Source organism: Triticum dicoccoides, chromosome 7B (assembly GCF_002162155.2).
Source record: "Triticum dicoccoides isolate Atlit2015 ecotype Zavitan chromosome 7B, WEW_v2.0, whole genome shotgun sequence".
In the NCBI taxonomy this organism is placed as follows: Eukaryota; Viridiplantae; Streptophyta; class Magnoliopsida; order Poales; family Poaceae; genus Triticum; species Triticum dicoccoides.
Window position 1 is genome coordinate 313303063 of NC_041393.1, and position 25758 is coordinate 313328820.

Sequence of the window (25758 nt, forward strand, 5' to 3'; positions counted from 1 at the left end):
TAGATGGATCCCGAAAACAAACCTAATAAGCAAGGAACTCGGATTGGTGGTGGATATAGGGTGGTGGTATATGGCAGCGGTGGTGGTAGCGGTGGTAGTATATGGATATGGATCGGTGGTGGTATATGGGCACGGATTGGTGGTGGTATATGGATACGGATTCGGAGCGGTGGTGGTAGATGGCAGGGGCGATGATGATGGTGCGGCGGCGGCGTGACAACTTATGACCAGAACTCGAAACTCTAAAAGACTAGACTCTAAGACCAGCAACTAGACCGACGATGCAACCGCAAATTCAACAAAGCAAAACCCTAAAAAGATTATGCAAAGGCTCAGATTGGTTCGGATATGATGAACTAACCCTAATTTTTTTTTGTGTGGCTTTTTCGTGGACTGTAGGTATGAAGAACAGACTCGATCTAAACTACGAAAAACTGTAAAATCTCACCGAGCAACCTGGAAATCTGATACCACTTGATAGAGGCAAAGGTGTCCCGTCTTTCGATGAGATGATGGATATCGCTTTGGTGGAAGTCGACTTTGACGATCCGACTACGAACTTGCGAGGACGTCGCGCCTTAGCAATCGCTAAACCAACTCCGAGAGGTTATTGACCACGCCGGAGCACGATCAACCTAACCACGAGGGTCTGTTTCCTGCGAGCAAACGAAGAACAAGCAAGAAACTGAGATTGCAATCTGGATATTGCGAATATAAGATGAAAGCTTTATTGATCAAGGTGGGGTTCTGTGACGTCTTTGTCTGGTCGTTGAACACAAACGAAGTACGCGAAGTTGCAGCTATGGCGAACTTTTAATCTAAACAAAACCCAAAGTCTAAACGATGCCCTAAGGGCTGTATATATGGAGGAAGAGGGGGGGGGGATTTCGTGGCCCTTGGTGGAGGGGTCCGAAATCAACCCTATCTCTTGTTTCCCCACACATACGGACTCTAAAAATAGCCTATACTTATGTATTTCGAAATTACATGGGCCTGGCCCAATAATAAGGTGACGCAGCACCTAAAATAGCCCCGGGACGAAATTTATGAAGTGGCATCTTGTATATTTCGTCCAAGGCTTCATGCACCCATTATGGTGGCTTCAAAGTCCTGGAATCATCACTTGTAACTCCGTTCTTGTTCCCCTTACGCATGCCATCATCTCCATGCTTGTTCTTGCTCCAATGTTCATCCTTCTCCAAGCTAGGCCCTTCATTTGTAAGCAAAACAAATGTATCCAATTTAGGCAGCATCATATTCTCATGAACATTAGAATCATTACCAAAAAACGAAAGTACCTGGTAATTTAGTTGGCGTGCACGAGCTCTAGTAATTGGTCCAGTATGTATAGCAGCAGGGGCTGTGGGTGTAACAATTTTATTGATGTCCTCATCAGCAGGTGTATGGGACATTTGTACAATCCACATATGAAGATAAGGAAGAAAGAGATGTTTATTTGCTGTCCAAAAAGTTCTCTCACGTCACTTTTGGCCCAAGAGAAGATAGAGTCCAAGTCTCTCACGTTCTGGATTCAGATTCGGACTGCACAGACATACCTGACTCAAAACGCACACAAGTTTTTCATACGGACTCCGAATTGGGTGATTCTTTTTTTGTTGGAAACCCAATTGGAATCACCATCAAATTCGTTCGGAGCGTTGAGTTGTGGAGGAAACAATCTGATGCTGCAGCAGAATCCGAGTCAAACTACAAGTCCAAAGGTGTTACATCACCTCCACTTGGGCCCATTGGCCTTGTACGACCTAGGGTTGGTTTTAGGATGCCTTGGGACGTTCTCCCACCTCCTTGGCCGCCACCCCTTCCTCCTATATAAGTAGATCCATCTAGTAGCTTTTTCCTTGGGATTTGTTTAGTTAAAAGTTAGCCATTGCAACTTCGTGTACTTCGTTTGTGTCCAATGACCAGACCAAGACCGCTTCCGGATCCCCACCATTATCAATACTTCATATATATTTGCAATATTCAGATTGCTTTATCATATTCTTGCTCGTTCTTCGATTGCTTGCAGGAATAGACCTTCGTGGTCAGGCTGACCGTGCTTCCAGCATCGTCAGTAACCTCAGGAGATTGGTTTAGCGATTGCTAAGGCGCAACGTCGTTCACGTTTGTAGTCGGATCGTCAAAGTCGTCTCCACCAAATCGATAGTTATCATCTCATCGAAAGATCGGGACCCTCGCCTCTATCAACGTACTTGCTACACATTTCTTTTGGCCAAAGATGAGACGGGATGTTGAGCGTTTTATTGCTCGCTGCACTACATGTCAAAAAGCTAAGTCACGACTCAATCCTCATGGTTTATATATGCCTTTGCCTGTACCTAGTGTTCCTTGGGAGGATATATCTATGGACTTTGTTTTAGGTTTACCTCGAACAAAGAAGGGGAGGGATAGCATATTTGTTGTCGTGGATAGATTCTCGAAAATGGCACACTTTATACCATGTCATAAAAGCGATGATGCTGTTAATGTTGTTGATTTGTTCTTTCGTGAAATTATTCGCTTGCATGGTGTGCCAAATACTATTGTTTCAGATCGTGATACTAAATTTCTTAGCCACTTTTGGAGATGTTTATGGGCTAAGTTGGGGACTAAACTGCTTTTTAGTACTACTTGTCACCCCCAAACTGATGGACAAACTGAAGTAGTCAATAGAATGTTGTCTACTATGCTTAGGGCTGTTTTGAAGAATAATAAGAAAATGTGGGAGGAATGCTTGCCTCATATTGAATTTGCTTATAATCGTTCATTGCATTCTACTACTAAGATGTGCCCTTTTGAAGTTGTGTATGGTTTCCTACCTCGTGCACCTATTGATTTGTTGCCTCTTCCATCTTCGGAGAAGGTTAATTTTGATGCTAAACAACGTGCTGAATTGATTTTAAAAATGCATGAGTTAACTAAGGAAAACATTGAGCGTATGAATGCTAAAGATAAACTTGCTGGAGATAAGGGTAGAAAACATGTTGTGTTTGCACCTGGAGATCTTGTTTGGTTACATTTGCGTAAGGATAGATTTCCTGATTTGCGCAAATCAAAGCTAATGCCACGTGCTGATGGTCCCTTTAAGGTGTTAGAGAAAATAAATGATAATGCATATAAACTTGAGCTGCCTGCAGATTTTGGGGTTAGTCCCACTTTTAACATTGCAGATTTGAAGCCTTATTTGGGTGAGGAAGATGAACTTCCGTCGAGGACGACTTCATTTCAAGAAGGGGAGGATGATGAGGACATCAATACAATTGTTACACCCACAGCCCCTGCTGCTATACATACTGGACCAATTACTAGAGCTCGTGCACGCCAACTAAATTACCAGGTACTTTCGTTTCTTGGTAATGATTCTAATGTTCATGAGAATATGATGCTGCCTAAATTGGATACATTTGTTTTGCTTACAAATGAAGGGCCTAGCTTGGAGAAGGATGAACGTTGCAGCAAGAACAAGCATGGAGATGATGGCATGCGCAAGGGGAACAAGAACGGAGTTACAAGTGATGATTTCAGGACTTTGAAGCCACCATAATGGGTGCATGAAGCCTTGGACGAAATATACAAGATGCCACTTCATAAATTTCGTCCCGAGGCTATTTTAGGTGCTGCGTCACCTTATTATTGGGCCAGGCCCATGTAATTTCGAAATACATAAGTATAGGCTATTTTTAGAGTCCATATGTGTGGGGAAACAAGAGATAGGGTTGATTTCGGACCCCTCCACCAAGGGCCACGAAATTCCCCCCCTCTTCCTCCATATATACAGCCCTTAGGGCATCGTTTAGACTTTGGGTTTTGTTTAGATTAAAAGTTCGCCATAGCTGCAACTTCGCGTACTTCGTTTGTGTTCAACGACCAGACAAAGGCGTCACAGAACCCCACCTTGATCAATAAAGCTTTCATCTTATATTCGCAATATCCAGATTGCAATCTTAGTTTCTTGCTTGTTCTTCGTTTGCTCGCAGGAAACAGACCCTCGTGGTCAGGTTGATCGTGCTCCGGCGTGGTCAATAACCTCTCGGAGTTGGTTTAGCGATTGCTAAGGCGCGACGTCCTCGCACGTTCGTAGTCGGATCGTCAAAGTCGACTTCCACCAAAGCGATATCCATCATCTCATCAAAAAATCGGGACCCTCGCCTCTATCAAAAACTAAGTTTGGATTATATGAGTGGTTAGTCATGCCTTTTGGGTTAACTAATGCGCCTAGTACTTTCATGAGACTAATGAACGAAGTTTTACGTGCTTTCATTGGACGATTTGTGGTAGTCTATTTTGATGATATACTGACTTATAGCAGATCTTTGGAAGAACATTTGGAACATTTACGTGCTGTTTTTATTGCTCTACGTGATGCACGTTTGTTTGGTAACCTTGGGAAGTGCACCTTTTGCACCGACCGAGTATCTTTTCTTGGCTATGTTGTTACTCCACAGGGAATTGAAGTTGACAAAGCCAAGATTGAAGCTATTGAGAGTTGGCCGCAGCCCAAAACGGTCACACAAGTGAGGAGTTTTCTTGGCCTCGCTGGATTCTATAGGCGTTTTGTGAGAGATTTCAGCACCATTGCTGCACCTCTCAACGAGCTTACAAAGAAGGATGTGCCTTTTGTTTGGGGTACCGCACAGGAAGAAGCCTTCACGGTATTGAAAGATAAGTTGACACATGCTCCTTTACTCCAACTTCCTGATTTTAATAAGACTTTTGAGCTTGAATGTGATGCTAGGGAATTGGATTAGGAGGTGTGTTATTACAAGATGGCAAACCTGTTGCATACTTTTCTGAAAAATTGAGTGGGCCTAGTCTGAATTATTCTACTTATGATAAAGAATTATATGCTCTTGTTCGGACTTTAGAAACATGGCAACATTATTTATGGCCCAAAGAGTTTGTTATACATTCTGATCATGAATCTTTGAAACATATTAAAAGTCAAGCTAAACTGAATCGTAGACATGCTAAATGGGTTGAATTCATTGAGACTTTCCCTTATGTCATTAAACACAAGAAGGGAAAAGAAAATGTTATTGCTGATGCATTGTCTCGTCGCTATACTATGCTTTCACAACTTGACTTCAAAATATTTGGTTTGGAGACCATCAAAGATCAATATGTGCATGATGCTGATTTTAAAGATGTAATGCAGAATTGTAAAGAAGGAAGAATGTGGAACAAGTTTGTCGTTAACGATGGATTTGTGTTTCGTGCTAACAAGCTATGCATTCCAGCTAGCTCCGTTCGTCTTTTGTTGTTGCAGGAGGCGCATGGAGGAGGATTAATGGGACACTTCGGCGTGAAGAAGACGGAGGACGTACTTGCTACACATTTCTTTTGGCCAAGATGAGACGGGATGTTGAGCGTTTTATTGCTCAATGCACTACATGTCAAAAAGCTAAGTCACGACTCAATCCTCATGGTTTATATATGCCTTTGCCTGTACCTAGTGTTCCTTGGGAGGATATATCTATGGACTTTGTTTTAGGTTTACCTCGAACAAAGAAGGGGAGGGATAGCATATTTGTTGTCGTGGATAGATTCTCGAAAATGGCACACTTTATACCATGTCATAAAAGCGATGATGCTGTTAATGTTGTTGATTTGTTCTTTCGTGAAATTATTCGCTTGCATGGTGTGCCAAATACTATTGTTTCAGATCGTGATACTAAATTTCTTAGCCACTTTTGGAGATGTTTATGGGCTAAGTTGGGGACTAAACTGCTTTTTAGTACTACTTGTCACCCCCAAACTGATGGACAAACTGAAGTAGTCAATAGAACGTTGTCTACTATGCTTAGGGCTGTTTTGAAGAATAATAAGAAAATGTGGGAGGAATGCTTGCCTCATATTGAATTTGCTTATAATCGTTCATTGCATTCTACTACTAAGATGTGCCCTTTTGAAGTTGTGTATGGTTTCCTACCTCATGCACCTATTGATTTGTTGCCTCTTCCATCTTCGGAGAAGGTTAATTTTGATGCTAAACAACGTGCTGAATTGATTTTAAAAATGATAGAGGCGAGGGTCCCGATCTTTCGATGAGATGATGGATATCGCTTTGGTGGAAGTCGACTTTGACGATCCGACTACGAACGTGCGAGGACGTCGCGCCTTAGCAATCGCTAAACCAACTCCGAGAGGTTATTGACCACGCCGGAGCACGATCAACCTGACCACGAGGGTCTGTTTCCTGCGAGCAAACGAAGAACAAGCAAGAAACTAAGATTGCAATCTGGATATTGCGAATATAAGATGAAAGCTTTATTGATCAAGGTGGGGTTCTGTGACGCCTTTGTCTGGTCGTTGAACACAAACGAAGTACGCGAAGTTGCAGCTATGGCGAACTTTTAATCTAAACAAAACCCAAAGTCTAAACGATGCCCTAAGGGCTGTATATATGGAGGAAGAGGGGGGGAATTTCGTGGCCCTTGGTGGAGGGGTCCGAAATCAACCCTATCTCTTGTTTCCCCACACATACGAACTCTAAAAATAGCCTATACTTATGTATTTCGAAATTACATGGGCCTGGCCCAATAATAAGGTGACGCAGCACCTAAAATAGCCTCGGGACGAAATTTATGAAGTGGCATCTTGTATATTTCGTCCAAGGCTGCATGCACCCATTATGGTGGCTTCAAAGTCCTGAAATCATCACTTGTAACTCCGTTCTTGTTCCCCTTGCGCATGCCATCATCTCCATGCTTGTTCTTGCTCCAATGTTCATCCTTCTCCAAGCTAGGCCCTTCATTTGTAAGCAAAACAAATGTATCCAATTTAGGCAGCATCATATTCTCATGAACATTAGAATCATTACCAAGAAACGAAAGTACCTGGTAATTTAGTTGGCGTGCACGAGCTCTAGTAATTGGTCCAGTATGTATAGCAGCAGGGGCTGTGGGTGTAACAATTGTATTGATGTCCTCATCAATTAGGCTTCATTTGTTGCTCAAATTCTTTTGCCACAATCTGATTTTCACTCTTATTCTTCTCCTGTTGTGCTTTATTAGCTCTATTAATATCATCTTTCAAAATGGAATCAGGAGTCATAGGAAGCAAAGTAATATTTTTATCCTTATGAACAAGAGTATAGTGATTGTTTCTACCATGGTGTACAGAATTTTTATCAAATTGCCATGGTCTACCAAGTAATAAGGAACATGCTTGCATAGGTACCACATCACAATCAACATAATCAGCATATGTAGAGATACTAAAATGCACACGAACAGTACGTGTTACCTTAACCTTGCCGCTGTTGTTGAACCATTGGATGTAGTAAGGATGTGGATGTGGTCTTGTGGTGAGAGAAAGCTTCTCCACCATCTCCATGCTAGCCAAGTTATTGCAGCTCCCTCCGTCTATTATGACGCGCACAGAACGTTCCTTCACAACTCCCTTGGTATGGAACAAATTGTGCCTCTGATTTTGCTCAGCTTGTGTGACCTGCACACTCAAAACACGTTGAGCAACTAAACATTCATACCTGTCAGCGTCTTCAGGAGCCATGTATTGCGTCTCATGATCAGAATCATCTCCACCATGTTCTTCACGTGTAATAAGAGCCAAAGTCTCCTCATCATAGTCACTAGCGGACTCATATCCACCATCCGCGGTAGCAATCATCACACGCGGAGATTTGCATTCTCTCTCATAATGACCTCCTCCCTTACAACGACGACAAATAATATCACTTGTGTGCCCTGTTGATGCCATGGAAGAAGAAGAACACTGTGCAGGCCCCGCAGGTGCGCTCTTGGCAGATAATGGTGGTTGTGCCTATTTTCTTGTATCACGGCTGGAGGTGGCACCGGATGGAGGTGCTGGTGCAGTTGAAGTAGAAGATGCACGTGGTGTCCATGATGAAGGTCGGCCTGCAGAAAAGTTAGTTCGCCCCAATGCTTGTCGATCCTGCACTTCACGTTCAGCTTTACAAGCAAGATGGAATAAACGAGTGATATTAGTATACTCCTTATAGTCTAGAATGGTCTGAATCTCTCTATTTAAACCACCCAGAAAACGTGCAAGCATAGCTTCATTCTCCTCAACAATACCACATCTAATCATGCCAGTTTGTAATTCCTGATAATATTCTTCTACAGAATTTTTTCCTTGTCTTAAACGCTGCAATTTTTGAAGCAATTCATGTTGATAATATGGTGGAACCCAACGCGTACGCATAGCAGTTTTCAAAGCAGCCCAAGTAGTTGGAATAGGATATAATCTACAATGTTCAGACCACCATACACATGCAAAACTAGTGAAAGCACAAACAGCAACAGCAACTCGTCTCTCCTCAGGATATTGTAAACATGTAAATCATTGTTCAGTTTCTAACTCCCAAGTAAGATATATATCAGGAACATATCTACCCTCAAATGGTGGAATATTCAATTTCAGTTTAGGAATATGGACATCATCGCGTACCTGAGGTGGTGGTGCAGGCCTACCATTACGAATATATACCTGAGGTCGACCTGCTGGTGGTGGTGCTGGTGGCTGCTCGTAGATCTGATTTTGATCAACCTCATCCTCATAATCGCCCGCATACTCATCATCCTCCTGGGTACCAGCAGGAGCAGTAGCAGGAGCCAAAGAAGCACCAACAGCAGTAGCAGCGGCACCAGAATTTTGTCCTCGCTCAATAGGAACACGCTGTGCTCGTCCATACTGATTCGGAAGGGGGCGTAGTTGTTGTTGTTGCAGAGGTGCGACAGGTGCAGCCGGTGGTGGAAGACGCGCAAGTAGTTCATTAAATCTGTTATCGAGCTTTGTTTCGAACGTCTTCTCAAGCCAAGTAATCTTCTCCATAGCCTCTTCAAAATTGTTCAGCACATCTTGCACCTGTTCAGTCATCATTTGCTGAAACTTATCATGAAGCTCCTTGTTCGATAAGTTCTCCCAGTCAATCTCATCGGCTTGTGATCCTGGCATGGTTAGCAGCAATAGAAACACACAAGAATATGATCCTACAGACTACTAAGAAGTGGTGGTGGTGTATCACAAATCCGTCAAGCAAATCTCAAATTCTTACCAGTTCTTACCCAGCAGCAGGCGGTGATCGGCAACCGTTGTAGTCAAAAACTCTCAAAGCTTGGATAGAGCCACAGCCCCTGCAACTTCGTGTACTTCGTTTGTGTCCAACGACCAGACCAAGACCGCTTCCGGACCCCCACCATTATCAATACTTCATATATATTTGCAATATTCAGATTGCTTTATCATATTCTTGCTCGTTCTTCGATTGCTTGCAGGAATAGACCTTCATGGTCAGGCTGACCGTGCTTCCAGCATCGTCAGTAACCTCAGGAGATTGGTTTAACGATTGTTAAGGCGCAACGTCGTGCACGTTTGTAGTCGGATCGTCAAAGTCGTCTCCACCAAATCGATAGTTATCATCTCATCGAAAGATCGGGACCTCCGCCTCTATCAAGTGGTATCAGTTTTCAGGTTGCTCGGTGAGAATTTCCAGTTTTCCTAGATTAGATTTATTTTCTTACCTATTGTCCAGGAAAAAGCCACAAAAAAGAGTTAGATCTATTCATCCTTGGTCCAAGCCAGTCTGAGCCTTTGCAATTTTCTTTTCATTGCTTGCATAGTTGAATTATCGGTTGCATCGTCGGGTCGAGTTGCTGGTCTTAGTGTCTAGTTCCTTTAGAGTTTCGAGTTCTGTTCACATTAGTCACGCAGTCGCTGCATCATTATCCCATCCGTTGTCCACCATCCAATCCACCAATTTCCACCACGTGCTACGCACTGTTTATTGTCATAATCATAGTTGAGGTCACTCACATCTTCGCCTGATCGAATTTGCATCTTATCTAGTTTGTCTTGGAAAGAGGGAGAAAAAGAAGATAAAGAAAAAAAAGAGAGAAAAAGGGAAAGAAAAAAAAGAAAAAGAGGGAGAAGAAAAAGAAAAAAAAGCGTGAGAAAAAAAAGAGAGAAGAAAAAAAATTGGATCTATCTAGAATCAATCTCGTACCTGAATTCGGATTGGAATCTGTTTTGTGCACTGTTCAGTAAAACAGCTTGGCTATTGTTTCACATCATTATCTTTACTGCCGTTGTGATCTTCACTTATATCTTGCTGTCCAGAGCTACTTTGTATCCTTCATTGATGCTGGTTGTGCTACGACGTGACCTCATTAGTGTTCTAGGCTCGCGTCTCTAGTTCGGTCTAGCCTAGGACCAGCACAGTACCGTCGTTGAGCGTTTATTCAACATTGCATCTTTGAATTGATTATTGCTAATCTTTTGCTACCATATATAGCCAACCCAGCTCCACATATTTCTACACCGTGTATACGTACGCTCCCCTGGCAATCGCTTTACTCAATATTCGGAGTTACTTGACACCGCTGGTTGCCGATCACCGCCTGCTGCATGGTAAGAACGTGTAAGACATTGATATTTGCTTTACTGTGAGCGTTTTACCACCACATCCTAGTAGTTATAGGAACATTATTTTTGGGTTTTGTTTCTTTTTCTACTAATCATGACAGGATCCAGAGTCAATTCATGGGCTTCGTCGATTGCGGGAGACGTGCCACCACCTTTGCAAATACCACAACCGTCACGAGAGGTGCACAAACATCCAAATGCACATGATCAGGTTAATGTATCTATACCACCATTTAATGGCCGTTTTAAACCTGCTTTATATATTGAATGGGAGTTCGACATAAAAAATATATTTGCTTCCCATAATTTCGATGAACATAAAAAGGTTAAGGTTGCGGTTGGTTCTTTCACTGGTTATGCTTTGGTTTGGTGGAGTGAATATTGTCGGTTACACCCTGATTATATACCTACTACTTGGGATGATTTGAAACCATGCGACATACTTTCGTCCCTGCTTATTATACTCGTGACATGATTAAGAAGTTGCAACACTTAAAACAAGGTAGTGAAACTGTAACAAAATATTATGATGATTTACAAACTACCTTGTTGCGTTCCTCTTTAGAAGAAAGTGAAGATGATTTTATGGATAGATTTTGGGGAGGATTAAACCGTGATATTCAAGAGATACTAATTCATGAAGAGTGTTATCCTATGGACCATTTGTTTCATCTTGCTTGCAAAGCTGGACAGGAAATAAAACGACGTGTTGGCCACGAGGAGAACAAGCGCACAGTGCACATTCCAAGAGTTGATATGATTGTTCCTTCAACTACTAAGCATACTATGACAACCACATCCGTTGTTGTCAGGACTACATCACCTCCACCATGTGACACATCGCCCCCGAGAGTGGCTACATCATCTGAGTTGATCATAAGAGGTAATGACAAAGGTACTGATCTTCCATCTCTACATGAGAATGATGAATGCCTTGTCAATTTGAATGCACCATCTGATGAGCTACCCACTACTTTGATCACACCACCTATTTTAGAGGACTACGTTGATAATTTGACTTTGCCATGTGATCAAACAACTGAAATACCAACAATTTTGAGTGCATCCATTGAATTAACTATTGATGCAAAAGAACCAATGTTTAATCATTTTGATATGACCTCTAATCTTGGTGATGATTCTGTGTTGAATGACTTATTGCATGTTTGCTTATTTAAGCATGTTGTAGCATGTAAATTTGATGCAAGTAAGGTTTATTCACCAATGTTGGGATGGTTTAATGATGAACATTGTCAATCTTTTGAAATGAATATGAGCTTCACTTATATGTGCAAACTGAGTTGCAATATTTTCATGCCTTCTACTTCTTGTGCTAATTTTTGGCTTTAGATTTTATGAACTATGCAAGTTACTCATCTATTCATGTGTCATATATGCAAAAATCAAGGGAAGTAAAAATGAATGACATATACATATACAACATGTACACCTTGTCTCTTTTGTTAGCCACATTTCAGATTAACCAACGCCGAGGACGGCTTTATTTTCAAGAAGGGGAGGATGATGAGGACATGACTACCTTGGATATGACCAAAAATATTGCATATATGCATATTTGTCAGGTGATTTCTAGTGCAAACTATTCAATAATCTATTTATATTATCCAGAACAAAAATACTTCACACACTTTTGTGTTTTGTCTAATTGCAGGTGCATGGGACATTTGTACAATCCACATATGAAGATAAGGAAGAAAGAGATGTTTATTTGCTGTCCAAAAAGTTCTCTCACGTCACTTTTGGCCCAAGAGAAGATAGAGTTCAAGTCTCTCACGTTCTGGATTCAGATTCGGACTGGACAGACACACCTGACTCAAAACGGACACAAGTTTTTCATACGGACTCCGAATTGGGTGATTCTTTTTTTGTTGGAAACTAGATTTCGTGCACTTTCCAACCCAATTGGAATCACCTTCAAATTCGTCCGGAGCGTTGAGTTGTGGACGAAACAATCTGATGCTGCAGCAGAATCCGAGTCAAACTACAAGTCCAAAGGTGTTACATCACCTCCACTTGGGCCCATTGGCCTTGTACGACCTAGATTTAGTTTTAGGCTGCCTTGGGACGTCCTCCCACCTCCTTGGCCGCCACCCCTTGCTCCTATATAAGTAGATCCATCTAGTAGCTTTTCCTTGGGTTTTGTTTAGATTAAAAGTTCGCCATAGCTGCAACTTCGCGTACTTCGTTTGTGTTCAATGACCAGACAAAGGCGTCACAGAACCCCACCTTGATCAATAAAGCTTTCATCTTATATTCGCAATATCCAGATTGCAATCTTAGTTTCTTGCTTGTTCTTCGTTTGCTCGCAGGAAACAGACCCTCGTGGTCAGGTTGATCGTGCTCCGGCGTGGTCAATAACCTCTCGGAGTTGGTTTAGCGATTGCTAAGGCGCGACGTCCTCGCACGTTCATAGTCGGATCGTCAAAGTCGACTTCCACCAAAGCGATATCCATCATCTCATCGAAAGACGAGACACCTTTGCCTCTATCACCGGGCAGTCGAAAAAAAAATTTGTCGAAAAAAAAATTTCGTGCCCATCCTGTCAGTTTGACCTAGGAAGAGTTTTGAGACACTCGCCATTATAGTGATTTTTCGCAAAAAAAAAGCAGCGCAAATAAAAGAGCGCAAAAAAAAAGAGAGCGAAAAGAAAATTTTCAGAGTGTGCTTTTCCCTTGTTTACGTGCCGCGCCGTGATTTTGTTGATGTTCTAGGCTCGCGTCTCTAGCACAGTCTAGCCTAGGACCAGCATAGTACCGTCGTTGAGCGTTTATTCAACTTTGCATCTCTGAATTGATTATTGGTGACCCTTTTTGCTACCATACTATAAGCCTTCCCAGCTCCACATACATCTACGTCGTGTGTTTGACTCTCCCTGGTAATCGCTCTATCCAAGCTTTGAGAGTTTTTGACTACAACGGTTGCCGATCACCGCCTGCTGCTGGGTAAGAACTGGTAAGAATTTGAGATTTGCCTGACGGATTTGTGATACACCACCACCACTTCTTAGTAGTCTGTAGGATCATATTCTTGTGTGTTTCTATTGCTGCTAACCATGCCAGGATCACAATTCGACGAGATTGACTGGGTGAACTTATCGAACAAGGAGCTTCATGATAAGTTTCAGCAAATGATGACTGAACAGGTACAAGATGTGCTGAACAATTTTGAAGAGGCCATGGAGAAGATCACTGGCCTTGAGAAGACGTTCAAAACAAAGCTCGATAACAAATTTAATGAACTGCTTGCGCGTCTTCCACCACCGGCTGCACCTGTCGCACCTCTGCAACAACAACAACTACGCCCCCTTCCGAATCAGTATGGACGAGCACAGCGTATTCCTATTGAGCCAGGACAAAATTCTGGTGCCGCTGCTACTGCTGTTGGTGCTTCTTTGGCTCCTGCTACTACTGCTGCTGGTACCCAGGAGCATGATGAGTATGCGGGCGATTATGAGGATGAGGTTGATCAAAATCAGCACTACGTGCAGCCACCTGCACCACCACCAGCAGGTCGACCTCAGGTATATATTCGTAATGGTAGGCCTGCACCACCACCTCAGGTACGAGATGATGTCCATATTCCTAAACTGAAATTGAATATTCCACCATTTGAGGGTAGATATGTTCCTGATATATATCTTACTTGGGAGTTAGAAACTGAACAACGATTTACATGTTTACAATATCCTGAGGAGAGACGAGTTGCTGCTGCTGTTTGTGCTTTCACTAGTTTTGCATGTGTATGGTGGTCTGAACATTGTAGACTATATCCTATTCCAACTACTTGGGCTGCTTTGAAAACTGCTATGCGTACTCGTTGGGTTCCACCATATTATCAACGTGAATTGCTTCAAAAATTACAGCGCTTAAGACAAGGAAAAAATTCTGTAGAAGAATATTATCAGGAATTACAAACTGGCATGATTAGATGTGGTATTGTTGAGGAGAATGAAGCTATGCTTGCACGTTTTCTGGGTGGATTAAATAGAGAGATTCAGACCATTCTAGACTATAAGGACTATACTAATATCACTCGTTTATTCCATCTTGCTTGTAAAGCTGAACGTGAAGTGACGGATCGACAAGCATTGGCGCGAACTAACTTTTCTGCAGGCCGACCTTCATCATGGACACCGCGTGCATCTTCTACTTCAACTGCACGAGCACCTCAATCAGGTGCCTCCTACAGCCGTGATACAAGAAAACAGGAACAACCACCATTATCTGCCAAGAGCACACCTGTCGGGCCTGCACAGAGTTCTTCTTCTTCCAGGGCATCAACAGGGCACACAAGTGATGTTATTTGTCATCGTTGTAAGGGAGGAGGTCATTATGCCAGAGAATGCAAATCTCCGCGTGTGATGATTGCTACCGCGGATGGTGGATATGAGTCCGCTAGTCACTATGATGAGGAGACTTTGGCTCTTATTACACGTGAAGAACATGGTGGAGATGATTCTGATCATGAGACGCAATACATGGCTCCTGAAGACGCTGACAGGTATGAATGTTTAGTTGCTCAACGTGTTTTGAGTGTGCAGGTCACACAAGCTGAGCAAAATCAGAGGCACAATTTGTTCCATACCAAGGGAGTTGTGAAGGAACGTTCTGTGCGCGTCATCATAGACGGAGGGAGCTGCAACAACTTGGCTAGCATGGAGATGGTGGAGAAGCTTTCTCTCACCACAAGACCACATCCACATCCTTACTACATCCAATGGTTCAACAACAGCGGCAAGGTTAAGGTAACACGTACTGTTCGTGTGCATTTTAGTATCTCTACATATGCTGATTATGTTGATTGTGATGTGGTACCTATGCAAGCATGTTCCTTATTACTTGGTAGACCATGGCAATTTGATAAAAACTCTGTACACCATGGTAGAAACAATCACTATACTTTTGTTCATAAGGATAAAAATATTACTTTGCTTCCTATGACTCCTGATTCCATTTTGAAAGATGATATTAATAGAGCTAATAAAGAAAAACAGGAGAAGAATATGAGTGAAAATCAGATTGTGGCAAAAGAATTTGAGCAACAAATGAAGCCTAATAATAAACCATCTAGTGTTGCTTCTGAAATTAAATTGAAAAGTGCATGTTTATTTGCCACCAAATCTGATATTGATGAGCTAGATTTCAGCAAATCTGTTTGCTATGCTTTTGTGTGCAAAGAGGCATTATTTTCATTCGAGGACATGCCTTCCTCTTTGCCTCTTGCTGTCACTAACATTTTGCAGGAGTTCGCTGACATCTTTCCACAAGACGTGACACCGGGATTACCGCCTATTCGAGGGATTGAGCATCAGATTGACTTAATTCCCGGTGCTTCACTGCCAAACCGTGCACCATACCGTACCAATCCAGAGGAGACGAAGGAGATTATGCGTCAAGTACAAGAGCTTCTCGACAAAGGTTATATACGCGAATCCCTTAGTCCTTGTGCTGTTCCTATTATTCTAGTGCCGAAAAAGGATGGTACATCACGTATGTGTGTTGATTGTAGAGGCATTAATAATATTACTATTCGTTATCGTCATCCTATTCCTAGGCTAGATGATATGCTTGATGAATTGAGTGGCTCTACAATATTCTCCAAAGTTGATTTGCGTAGTGGCTACCATCAAATTCGTATGAAATTGGGAGATGAATGGAAAACAGCATTTAAAACTAAGTTTGGATTATATGAGTGGTTAGTCATGCGTTTTGGGTTAACTAATGCACCTAGTACTATCATGAGATTAATGAACGAAGTTTTACGTGCTTTCATTGGACGATTTGTGGTAGTTTACTTTGATGACATATTGATTTATAGCAGATCTTTGGAAGAACATTTGGAACATTTACGTGCTGTTTTTATTGCTCTACGTGATGCACGTTTGTTTGGTAACCTTGGGAAGTGCACCTTTTGCACCGACCGAGTATCTTTTCTTGGCTATGTTGTTACTCCACAGGGAATTGAAGTTGATAAAGCCAAGATTGAAGCTATTGAGAGTTGGCCGCAGCCCAAAACGGTCACACAAGTGAGGAGTCTTCTTGGCCTCGCTGGATTCTATAGGCGTTTTGTGAGAGATTTCAGCACCATTGCTGCACCTCTCAATGAGCTTACAAAGAAAGATGTGCCTTTTCTTTGGGGTACCGCACAGGAAGAAGCCTTCACGGTATTGAAAGATAAGTTGACACATGCTCCTTTACTCCAACTTCCTGATTTTAATAAGACTTTTGAGCTTGAATGTGATGCTAGTGGAATTGGATTAGGAGGTGTGTTATTACAAGATGGCAAACCTGTTGCATACTTTTCTGAAAAATTGAGTGGGCCTAGTCTGAATTATTCTACTTATGATAAAGAATTATATGCTCTTGTTCAGACTTTAGAAACATGGCAACATTATTTATGGCCCAAAGAATTTGTTATACATTCTGATCATGAATCTTTGAAACATATTAAAAGTCAAGCTAAACTGAATCGTAGACATGCTAAATGGGTTGAATTCATTGAGACTTTCCCTTATGTCATTAAACACAAGAAGGGAAAAGAAAATGTTATTGCTGATGCATTGTCTCGTCGCTATACTATGCTTTCACAACTTGACTTCAAAATATTTGGTTTGGAGACCATCAAAGATCAATATGTGCATGATGCTGATTTTAAAGATGTAATGTAGAATTGTAAAGAAGGAAGAATGTGGAACAAGTTTGTTGTTAACGATGGATTTGTGTTTCGTGCTAACTAGCTATGCATTCCAGCTAGCTCCGTTCGTCTTTTGTTGTTGCAGGAGGCGCATGGAGGAGGATTAATGGGACACTTTGGCGTGAAGAAGACGGAGGACTTACTTGCTACACATTTCTTTTGGCCAAAGATGAGACGGGATGTTGAGCGGTTTATTGCTCGCTGCACTACATGTCAAAAAGCTAAGTCACGACTCAATCCTCATGGTTTATATATGCCTTTGCCTGTACCTAGTGTTCCTTGGGAGGATATATCTATGGACTTTGTTTTAGGTTTACCTCGAACAAAGAAGGGGAGGGATAGCATATTTGTTGTCGTGGATAGATTCTCGAAAATGGCACACTTTATACCATGTCATAAAAGCGATGATGCTGTTAATGTTGCTGATTTGTTCTTTCGTGAAATTATTCGCTTGCATGGTGTGCCAAATACTATTGTTTCAGATCGTGATACTAAATTTCTTAGCCACTTTTGGAGATGTTTATGGGCTAAGTTGGGGACTAAAATGCTTTTTAGTACTACTTGTCACCCCCAAACTGATGGACAAACTGAAGTAGTCAATAGAACGTTGTCTACTATGCTTAGGGCTGTTTTGAAGAATAATAAGAAAATGTGGGAGGAATGCTTGCCTCATATTGAATTTGCTTATAATCGTTCATTGCATTCTACTACTAAGATGTGCCCTTTTGAAGTTGTGTATGGTTTCCTACCTCGTGCACCTATTGATTTGTTGCCTCTTCCATCTTCGGAGAAGGTTAATTTTGATGCTAAACAACGTGATGAATTGATTTTAAAAATGCATGAGTTAACTAAGGAAAACATTGAGCGTATGAATGCTAAATATAAACTTGCTGGAGATAAGGGTAGAAAACATGTTGTGTTTGCACCTGGAGATCTTGTTTGGTTACATTTGCGTAAGGATAGATTTCCTGATTTGCGCAAATCAAAGTTAATGCCACGTGCTGATGGTCCCTTTAAGGTGTTAGAGAAAATAAATGATAATGCATATAAACTTGAGCTGCCTGCAGATTTTGGGGTTAGTCCCACTTTTAACATTGCAGATTTGAAGCCTTATTTGGGTGAGGAAGATGAACTTCCGTCGAGGACGACTTCATTTCAAGAAGGGGAGGATGATGAGGACATCAATACAATTGTTACACCCACAGCCCCTACTGCTATACATACTGGACCAATTACTAGAGCTCGTGCACGCCAACTAAATTACCTGGTACTTTCGTTTCTTGGTAATGATTCTAATGTTCATGAGAATATGATGCTTCCTAAATTGGATACATTTGTTTTGCTTACAAATGAAGGGCCTAGCTTGGAGAAGGATGAACATTGGAGCAAGAACAAGCATGGAGATGATGGCATGCGCAAGGGGAACAAGAACGGAGTTACAAGTGATGATTTCAGGACTTTGAAGCCACCATAATGGGTGCATGAAGCCTTGGACGAAATATACAAGATGCCACTTCATAAATTTCGTCCCGAGGCTATTTTAGGTGCTGCGTCACCTTATTATTGGGCCAGGCCCATGTAATTTCGAAATACATAAGTATAGGCTATTTTTAGAGTCCGTATGTGTGGGGAAACAAGAGATAGGGTTGATTTCGGACCCCTCCACCAAGGGCCACGGAATTCCCCCCCCCCTCTTCCTCCATATATACAGCCCTTAGGGCATCATTTAGACTTTGGGTTTTGTTTAGATTAAAAGTTCGCCATAGCTGCAACTTCGCGTACTTCGTTTGTGTTCAACGACCAGACAAAGGCGTCACAGAACCCCACCTTGATCAATAAAGTTTTCATCTTATATTCGCAATATCCAGATTGCAATCTCAGTTTCTTGCTTGTTCTTCGTTTGCTCGCAGGAAACAGACCCTCGTGGTCAGGTTGATCGTGCTCCGGCGTGGTCAATAACCTCTCAAAGTTGGTTTAGCGATTGCTAAGGCGCGACGTCCTCGCACGTACGTAGTCGGATCGTCAAAGTCGACTTCCACCAAAGCGATATCTATCATCTCATCGAAAGACGGGACACATTTGCCTCTATCATTAACGGCCGCACATCTCTCTCCTCTATCCGTCACTTTTTTGGCAGGGGTTGCATGGCAAGTCTACTGTTTGCTTGATTACATCTCGAAGAGGGACGGGAAAAGGAAAAAGGGAAAAATACTCGGCCATAGTTTGGCAATTAAAAACTAAAAATGTTATTGGCGAAAAATAAAATATGCATGAAACATCGACAATAATTTGATTTTTTAGGGAAACCACGGTAATTCTGTAAAAGAATTTCTTAAATTAAAACTTTTTTGAATAGTCAGATCAACACATCGCCCATCTAATTTGCACCGGCGGACGATCAACTTGCAGCATTGGGCGGCCGACCTTGCAACATCACCCGCCTGATAGACGCAGGGTCGGCTGACTTGCAACAACATGTGCCCGACCTCCAGTGTCACGCGTTCGGTAGCTGCAGGCTAATCGGCCTTGAAGCACGACCACATGGCTATACAGCATCACGCACCCGGCTACAGTGTAACACTTTAGATAGTTGCAACATTGGTTGGCCTTGCAGCATAACGATTGGCTTTGCAATGTCACATGTCCTACTTGTAGCGTAACATGCCTGGTAGCCGCAATGCCAACCGGCCTTGCAGCGTCGTGCCGAAATGCAAAAAGTGGGTGGCCCACCCGCATAAAAATCACACGTCTGATGGACGCATCGTCGTGCCAGCTTGCAGCAAGGGGCGCCCAATCCCGCAGTGACACGCGTCCAGTTGTCACAGAGCTCAACATCCTGCAGCATGGCGAGGTGGCTTTGCAACATCGTGCGTCTGACTTGCAACTTCACGCTCATAGTAGCCGCGACATTGGTCGACCTTGCAGCATTACGACTGGTTGTGCAACGTCACGCGTCTGACTTGCAGCATTACACGTCCGATAGTTGCAATGTTGACTAGCCTTGTAGCGGCGCTTGACTTTGCGCCATCGTAACTATGACTTCTACAACGGGTGTTGCAACATCATGCGTCCAATAGTTGCAACATTGGTCGGTCTTCATAACAACTATGCCTTCTAGCGTCATGCCTGACTTGTTGCAATGGCGATGCTGGCGTTGTAGCATCACATTATTACTTGCGGCATCTAGCCCTTGGAGCATCAGTGGCAAGTGTTGTGTCTCGCCTTGCAGCAACGTTGTCTAGCCTTTTGTAGCGCCACGGTCCTTCTTGGGGTAGAATGACATTGACCTTACAACGTCACATCATGTCCCGACTTGTAGTGGTAGTGACACCGGCTTTGCTGTGCCGGGCTCTGACTTGCAGCAACGACGACAAGCCTTTGTAGGCCCATCAACCCATGGTTCCTGCTTGCAGTAGAGACGATATCGATCTTGGAGGGTCACATTGTGTCCTGTCTTGCTCCGGTAGTGCACTGGAGACGCAAAAAGCTTAGATCATTTGCAGCAGGGACGCCGACCTTGTAGCGGTGCATTCCGGCTTGCAAAGCTTAGCCCTGATAGTGCTTACTGTTATTAAATACACTGCTACAACTAGTACAATATCTTGTGAGTTAAAAAAGTTAGCAGCAGTTCTGGTTGATTATTATATCGACTAGCTGGTACTATTACTAGAATTAACAAGCGGGTGTCAGTGGCATGCAGCAGCAGCAGGCATAGCCAGGTGAAGAAAGCCACGCAAGAGTGCAAGGCGGACCAAGCGGCACCGGCAAGTCGACGAGGCTTGCCTGCTCCTGGTACTCCTATCCGTGCTCCCATCCATCCAACCATATGTCATTTTGTCACTCAACAGTCGACGCCTTGGTTGAGGCTCCTTCGGCCATGTGTCATATGTACGCCTAGGGGGAGTATTTAACCAAAAACTACCACATTTTATAGATTCGTGCCCACAAACTATCATTTTATGAATTTGTGCCGAAAATTATCACTTTTTTCTAACCTATGACTAAAAACTACCGACTGATTATGACAAGTGGGGCCCACATTAACCTTCTTCTTCCTCTTTTTTTGGCATTTCAACGAACACTTTCAGTGCATGGAGGCGGTTGGACCAGTGCCGAGGCCACCCACGGGTTGGGTGGATGCGACCGCGAGCAGCAGCCACACCACCGCGCGCGCTGCGGCGTCCGCCTGGTCGGCCACCGCGTCGAGCGCTCTGAGCTACTGCTCGATGGTGATGCAGGCCCGGCAGCAGGGAGCAGTGCTGGCGGAGGAGCTCCATGGGCGAACAAAGTGGAGGTTCAGGGGTGATTTCATCGACGATGTCGGTGGAGCCTGGTCGGCCACTGCATTGGGTGCCCCATACCCAGTCCCTTTGTCGCCGTTGTTAGCGAGCTGAAGGTAGGCCGTGAGCAACATCCACTACCTCTCCCTGCTGCGGTTGATTCCTTGCCGCAGGGGCTGCGGCGAATAGGAGCCGGGCCGCAGCGACGAGCGCAAGCAGGAGGTGGGGTGAATACGAGCAGGGCCATGATGGTGAGCGAACAGCGGCTGCAGGAAGACGGGGAGAGAGGGCCGCGACGGCGCTCCGCACGCGCGACTAGGCTCCTCCTGCCGCGCCGCCGCCTGGCGAGCGCTAGCCTCCGTGCAGCCGACCGGGCAAGCTAGTTACCGGCGTTGACTTACAATGCCATGTCAGCACTTACATGCGGGCCAATCCTGTCATAAGCGTGCTTAAAATGGACGAATCTGTTGATTTATAGACATGGTAGTTTTTAATCATAGATTAGCAAAAAATGGTAGTTTTTGGCACAAATTCGTAAAGTAGTAATTTGTGGGGCACATGGTAGCGTGGTAGTTTTTAGTCATAGATTAGCAAAAAGGTGATAGTTTTTGGCACAAATTCATAAAGTAGTAGTTTGTGGGGCACATGGTAGCGTGTTTGTGTGCGAACACAGTTTTAGCAACTCTGCTGGGAGTGGGACTCCCGAAATCTGAGGTTTAGGATCTTTAAGAGATCTTGCTGTCATGTCTTGCGTATCATACTCCCGACAAGACTCCATGCCTTGCATATAGTAGTATCTCCCACAAATATTTTATGAACCTGGGGGCTCAATGATATTTTACATACCAATTGCAAACCAGTACTTTAGAATCATCAATATTTAAGAAGGGCAGACATAGAATAATTTATTTTAAAAGTTGTATTAAATATGAAAATACATCCCAGCGATATAATACTTTTTTTATCCAAGCGCAAGATTAAATGAGGGCCCAGATGACCATTTGTGCCAACAGGCAGAAATAGGATGGAACTTACATAGATTAGTTCTTACTTTCTGAATATTAGTCTGAATTTACAGAAGCTACTTCTCAGGGCCTTGGAATATATACATCTAATCACATCAAACCAAACTGAGGTTGAGGACACTTTTTTATTTACACAGTTCAAAGTGGCCAGTCTATTGCGCGCGCCGGGGGTGGGAGGTAATCACAGTTCTACAAAGGGGCGACAATATGATACAAATAGGGTACCGAGTTAAGAACCTTTCAGGCCCAGTTCTTCCGCTTAGACCTCAGCCTCATCAGTTTGTCCTTCCATGTTGCTGCACAACAGAGAAATCAACACTAATTTAACAATTCTCGGTAGATTTTAGCTAAAGGGACTTATATTTTAAGAACAGTATACAATATCAATTTCTTGGATGCGATCTACACGTTCATGTCAAATCAGGAGACATTTCTGTCTTCTTTGCTCATTTGTACAGCACAAATTGGAGCTAGTTTAACAGTTCACGACAATCCTCACCTTCCAGCAGAAAAAATATATTTCAAAACTTCTTGAGAAAACAGAACTCTATGAAATCCTTATCAAAGAGGCAAAAGTGATCTAAACACTCTTATATTTCTTTACAGAGGGAGTATCACCCATTGTTTCTAGTGCATTGATGCATCAAAATAAGTCCATCAAAACACAATGGTTACCTGCATCTTTGTATCTCTCTTCAACAATTGCAATGAACATGTTTCGCACCAAACTAAACTCTTGAGCTTCAACGCAGGGCTCTCCATCAGGTCTGACAAAAAGCTAAGTGTAAGGAGACTAACATGCAGGAAGATGGATGAGCTTTCGAACAATAAATTATACACAGAAAGAAAAATCTTTACAATGAAACAAAATTTTGAATGGAAGAACAAATTATCAACTCATAATCGACCCTTCAACCATAAGTTACTGTGTCTAGCTCGTTTCCGAAAAGGTCCGACTGACAACACTCATTCTCATTCTTATTACAATTCACATAAATTTTTTATTGCCAGGAAAACCAAACAAATTAATGCAAGGATCGAGGTATGTAGAACAAACTGCTGTCACAACTGGTTTGTGCATTCAGGCCACAACAACATAGGTCCATAAAACAGATACCTGTCAAGTTCAGTAAACAACAAACCATTTGAAAGGCCACCTGCGGCCACAAATTTTGCTGGCTCGACTGATCTTATGCCGTCGCTGTATGCAAGACTCCTATGTACTTGTATAGGAACCTGTTTTTGTCAAGAGCAACGGCATAAATATATGTGGTGCACTCCATAATAAGATAAGATGGGCTTTACATCATATTCGCTATGAACGTAATTCCACAATTATCCTCACATTTGGTGTCTGAACTATGGAAAGCATGACATGATTACCCCTGGTTCACATGTATAAAACTGTAAAAAAAATACTCCTAGTGATCCATTTTGTTAATGCTAGTAACCTTGTGAGCTTGCAGCTACGTTCTAAACACATCTAGAATATTAGAAAAGACGCTAAATCATTAAGTCTTAAAAGGAGAAGAATCAACTTAGAAATGAAGAGAAACTGCAGCAACAGAAAGAGAAACGGAGAAGAATGTCATCATCTAGTGCCAGAGCTATTAGATACAAAAATGAACCTTCAACATTAAAATAATACCTTGCAGCGAACAGCAATATTGATAGCATCCGAAGGCCGAAGATCAAATGTTATACTCTCTATTTGATCTCCAATCTGCAGTACAGGCAGTTTTCACTTCAGAACAATTATGATATTACTGTACCCACTGAACATGATGTTCAGTTTCCTTCCTAGCAATTTACTCAATTACTCGAGTACCTTTGTTAGATAAAGCTCGGCACAGTATGCTTCTTGAATTCTTTTGTTTACCCGAACAAGTTTTACCTGGAAACAGCCACAACATGAGAAGGAATAAATTAATGAGTTATGGTTTCGGAACTGATCACGATCCAGAGCATTCCAATACCTCATAGCCCATCTTATCGATCAGTTCCTTAACAACTTGATATATGGTAGGTCTTGCCTAAAACAAGAAAGGGTTACTGACTTTATGAATCAAAAGAAATGGGCGTGAACTGTAGAAATAAAATAGGGTATTACAATATGAACATGGCGAATAGCAGCCATCAGAAGTACACTTGGCATCTCCACTGAAAAAAGTACATTGGCATGTATTATAATCAAAGAGATATTCTAATTCCAAACTTCCAAAGAGAATAGGAAGTTGTACATACAAACAATGATTGGAAGTAAAGTTCCACTTCCATCTTCAATTCTCAAAACAATAGCAGGTTGTGGTGCACTCTCTGGAATCTCTCTCCCTTGAGAATTATTATGCACACACCGCAGGTTTTTCCCATCTCGCATCTTTACTATATATATCCTTCTGATCCACTTCTGACCTCAACTGGAAAAGAAAACACAAAAGACATGCTTCACTAACAATTACTGAAGAACAAACACATCCAATATATTGCTGTTAAAAAATTAGTTAGTCGATGGGCACCTATCTGTTCATTATTCTGTAAGTGTAACTAAATCTGGGAATATATTTCCAGCATTATCATGTGATACAAATATGATGTATCCTATTACTCCCTGCACGATTGCTTCTACTTCCCTAAATATCTTGAAATTAGGCTTTTGCCCCGTTTATAGATAAAGCACCAACCAAGTCCATACAGCAAGCTATCCATGTATGAGGAAAGTAAATAATAATTCTGCTAGGGCAACAACACAAACATGCCCAAAAGCGAAACACCAAAGCGATAGAAGACGCCTCTGGGAAAAGGTGTCAGTTGCTAGGGGATGCAGAGAGCTGACGGCCGACCATCTGAAGACCATCCAGCAGGCCACATAGCCGGTCCCTGTCCCCCCGCCTACAGAGCGGCTGTCACTGCTGGATCCAGGTTAAGTGCCGCAATATGCTGCTCCGCACGCTGAACGGCGGTGGGCTCCGTTACCTCCGCTCCCGCCCTGGAGCGCACCATCCAGTCGCTCTGACGGGAGGCTGGTGAGGAGTGCGGCGAGCCACGGAGGTGGCGAGGTAGACCATGACCAGCTCCAGGGCGCGCAGAGATTCACAAGGACCAGTGTCGGTGACCCGGGGACAGGCAAGCGGAAGTAGGACACCACACCAGGCAAGCGGGGCGACGAAGGAGGGCAGATCTCCATCCCGTAGAATCCTCCCCTACTTTGTCCTCAGATAAAGAGAGGGTGGAGGCGAGGTCGGTGAGGAGGTGATCACGGCCGTAAGCAGCGAGGTAGCCGGCGCACTAAGGGAGGTACGCACCCGCGTCGACTAGGGTGCCACAAACAACGATGT

General features: G+C 42.9%; 1 pseudogene; it reads right to left on the reverse strand.

Annotated features, from left to right (window-relative positions):
* Nucleotides 1–22418: 22418 nt before the first annotated feature.
* LOC119341987 overlaps nt 22419–25758 on the reverse strand; it is a 5626-nt pseudogene continuing 2286 nt past the window's right edge.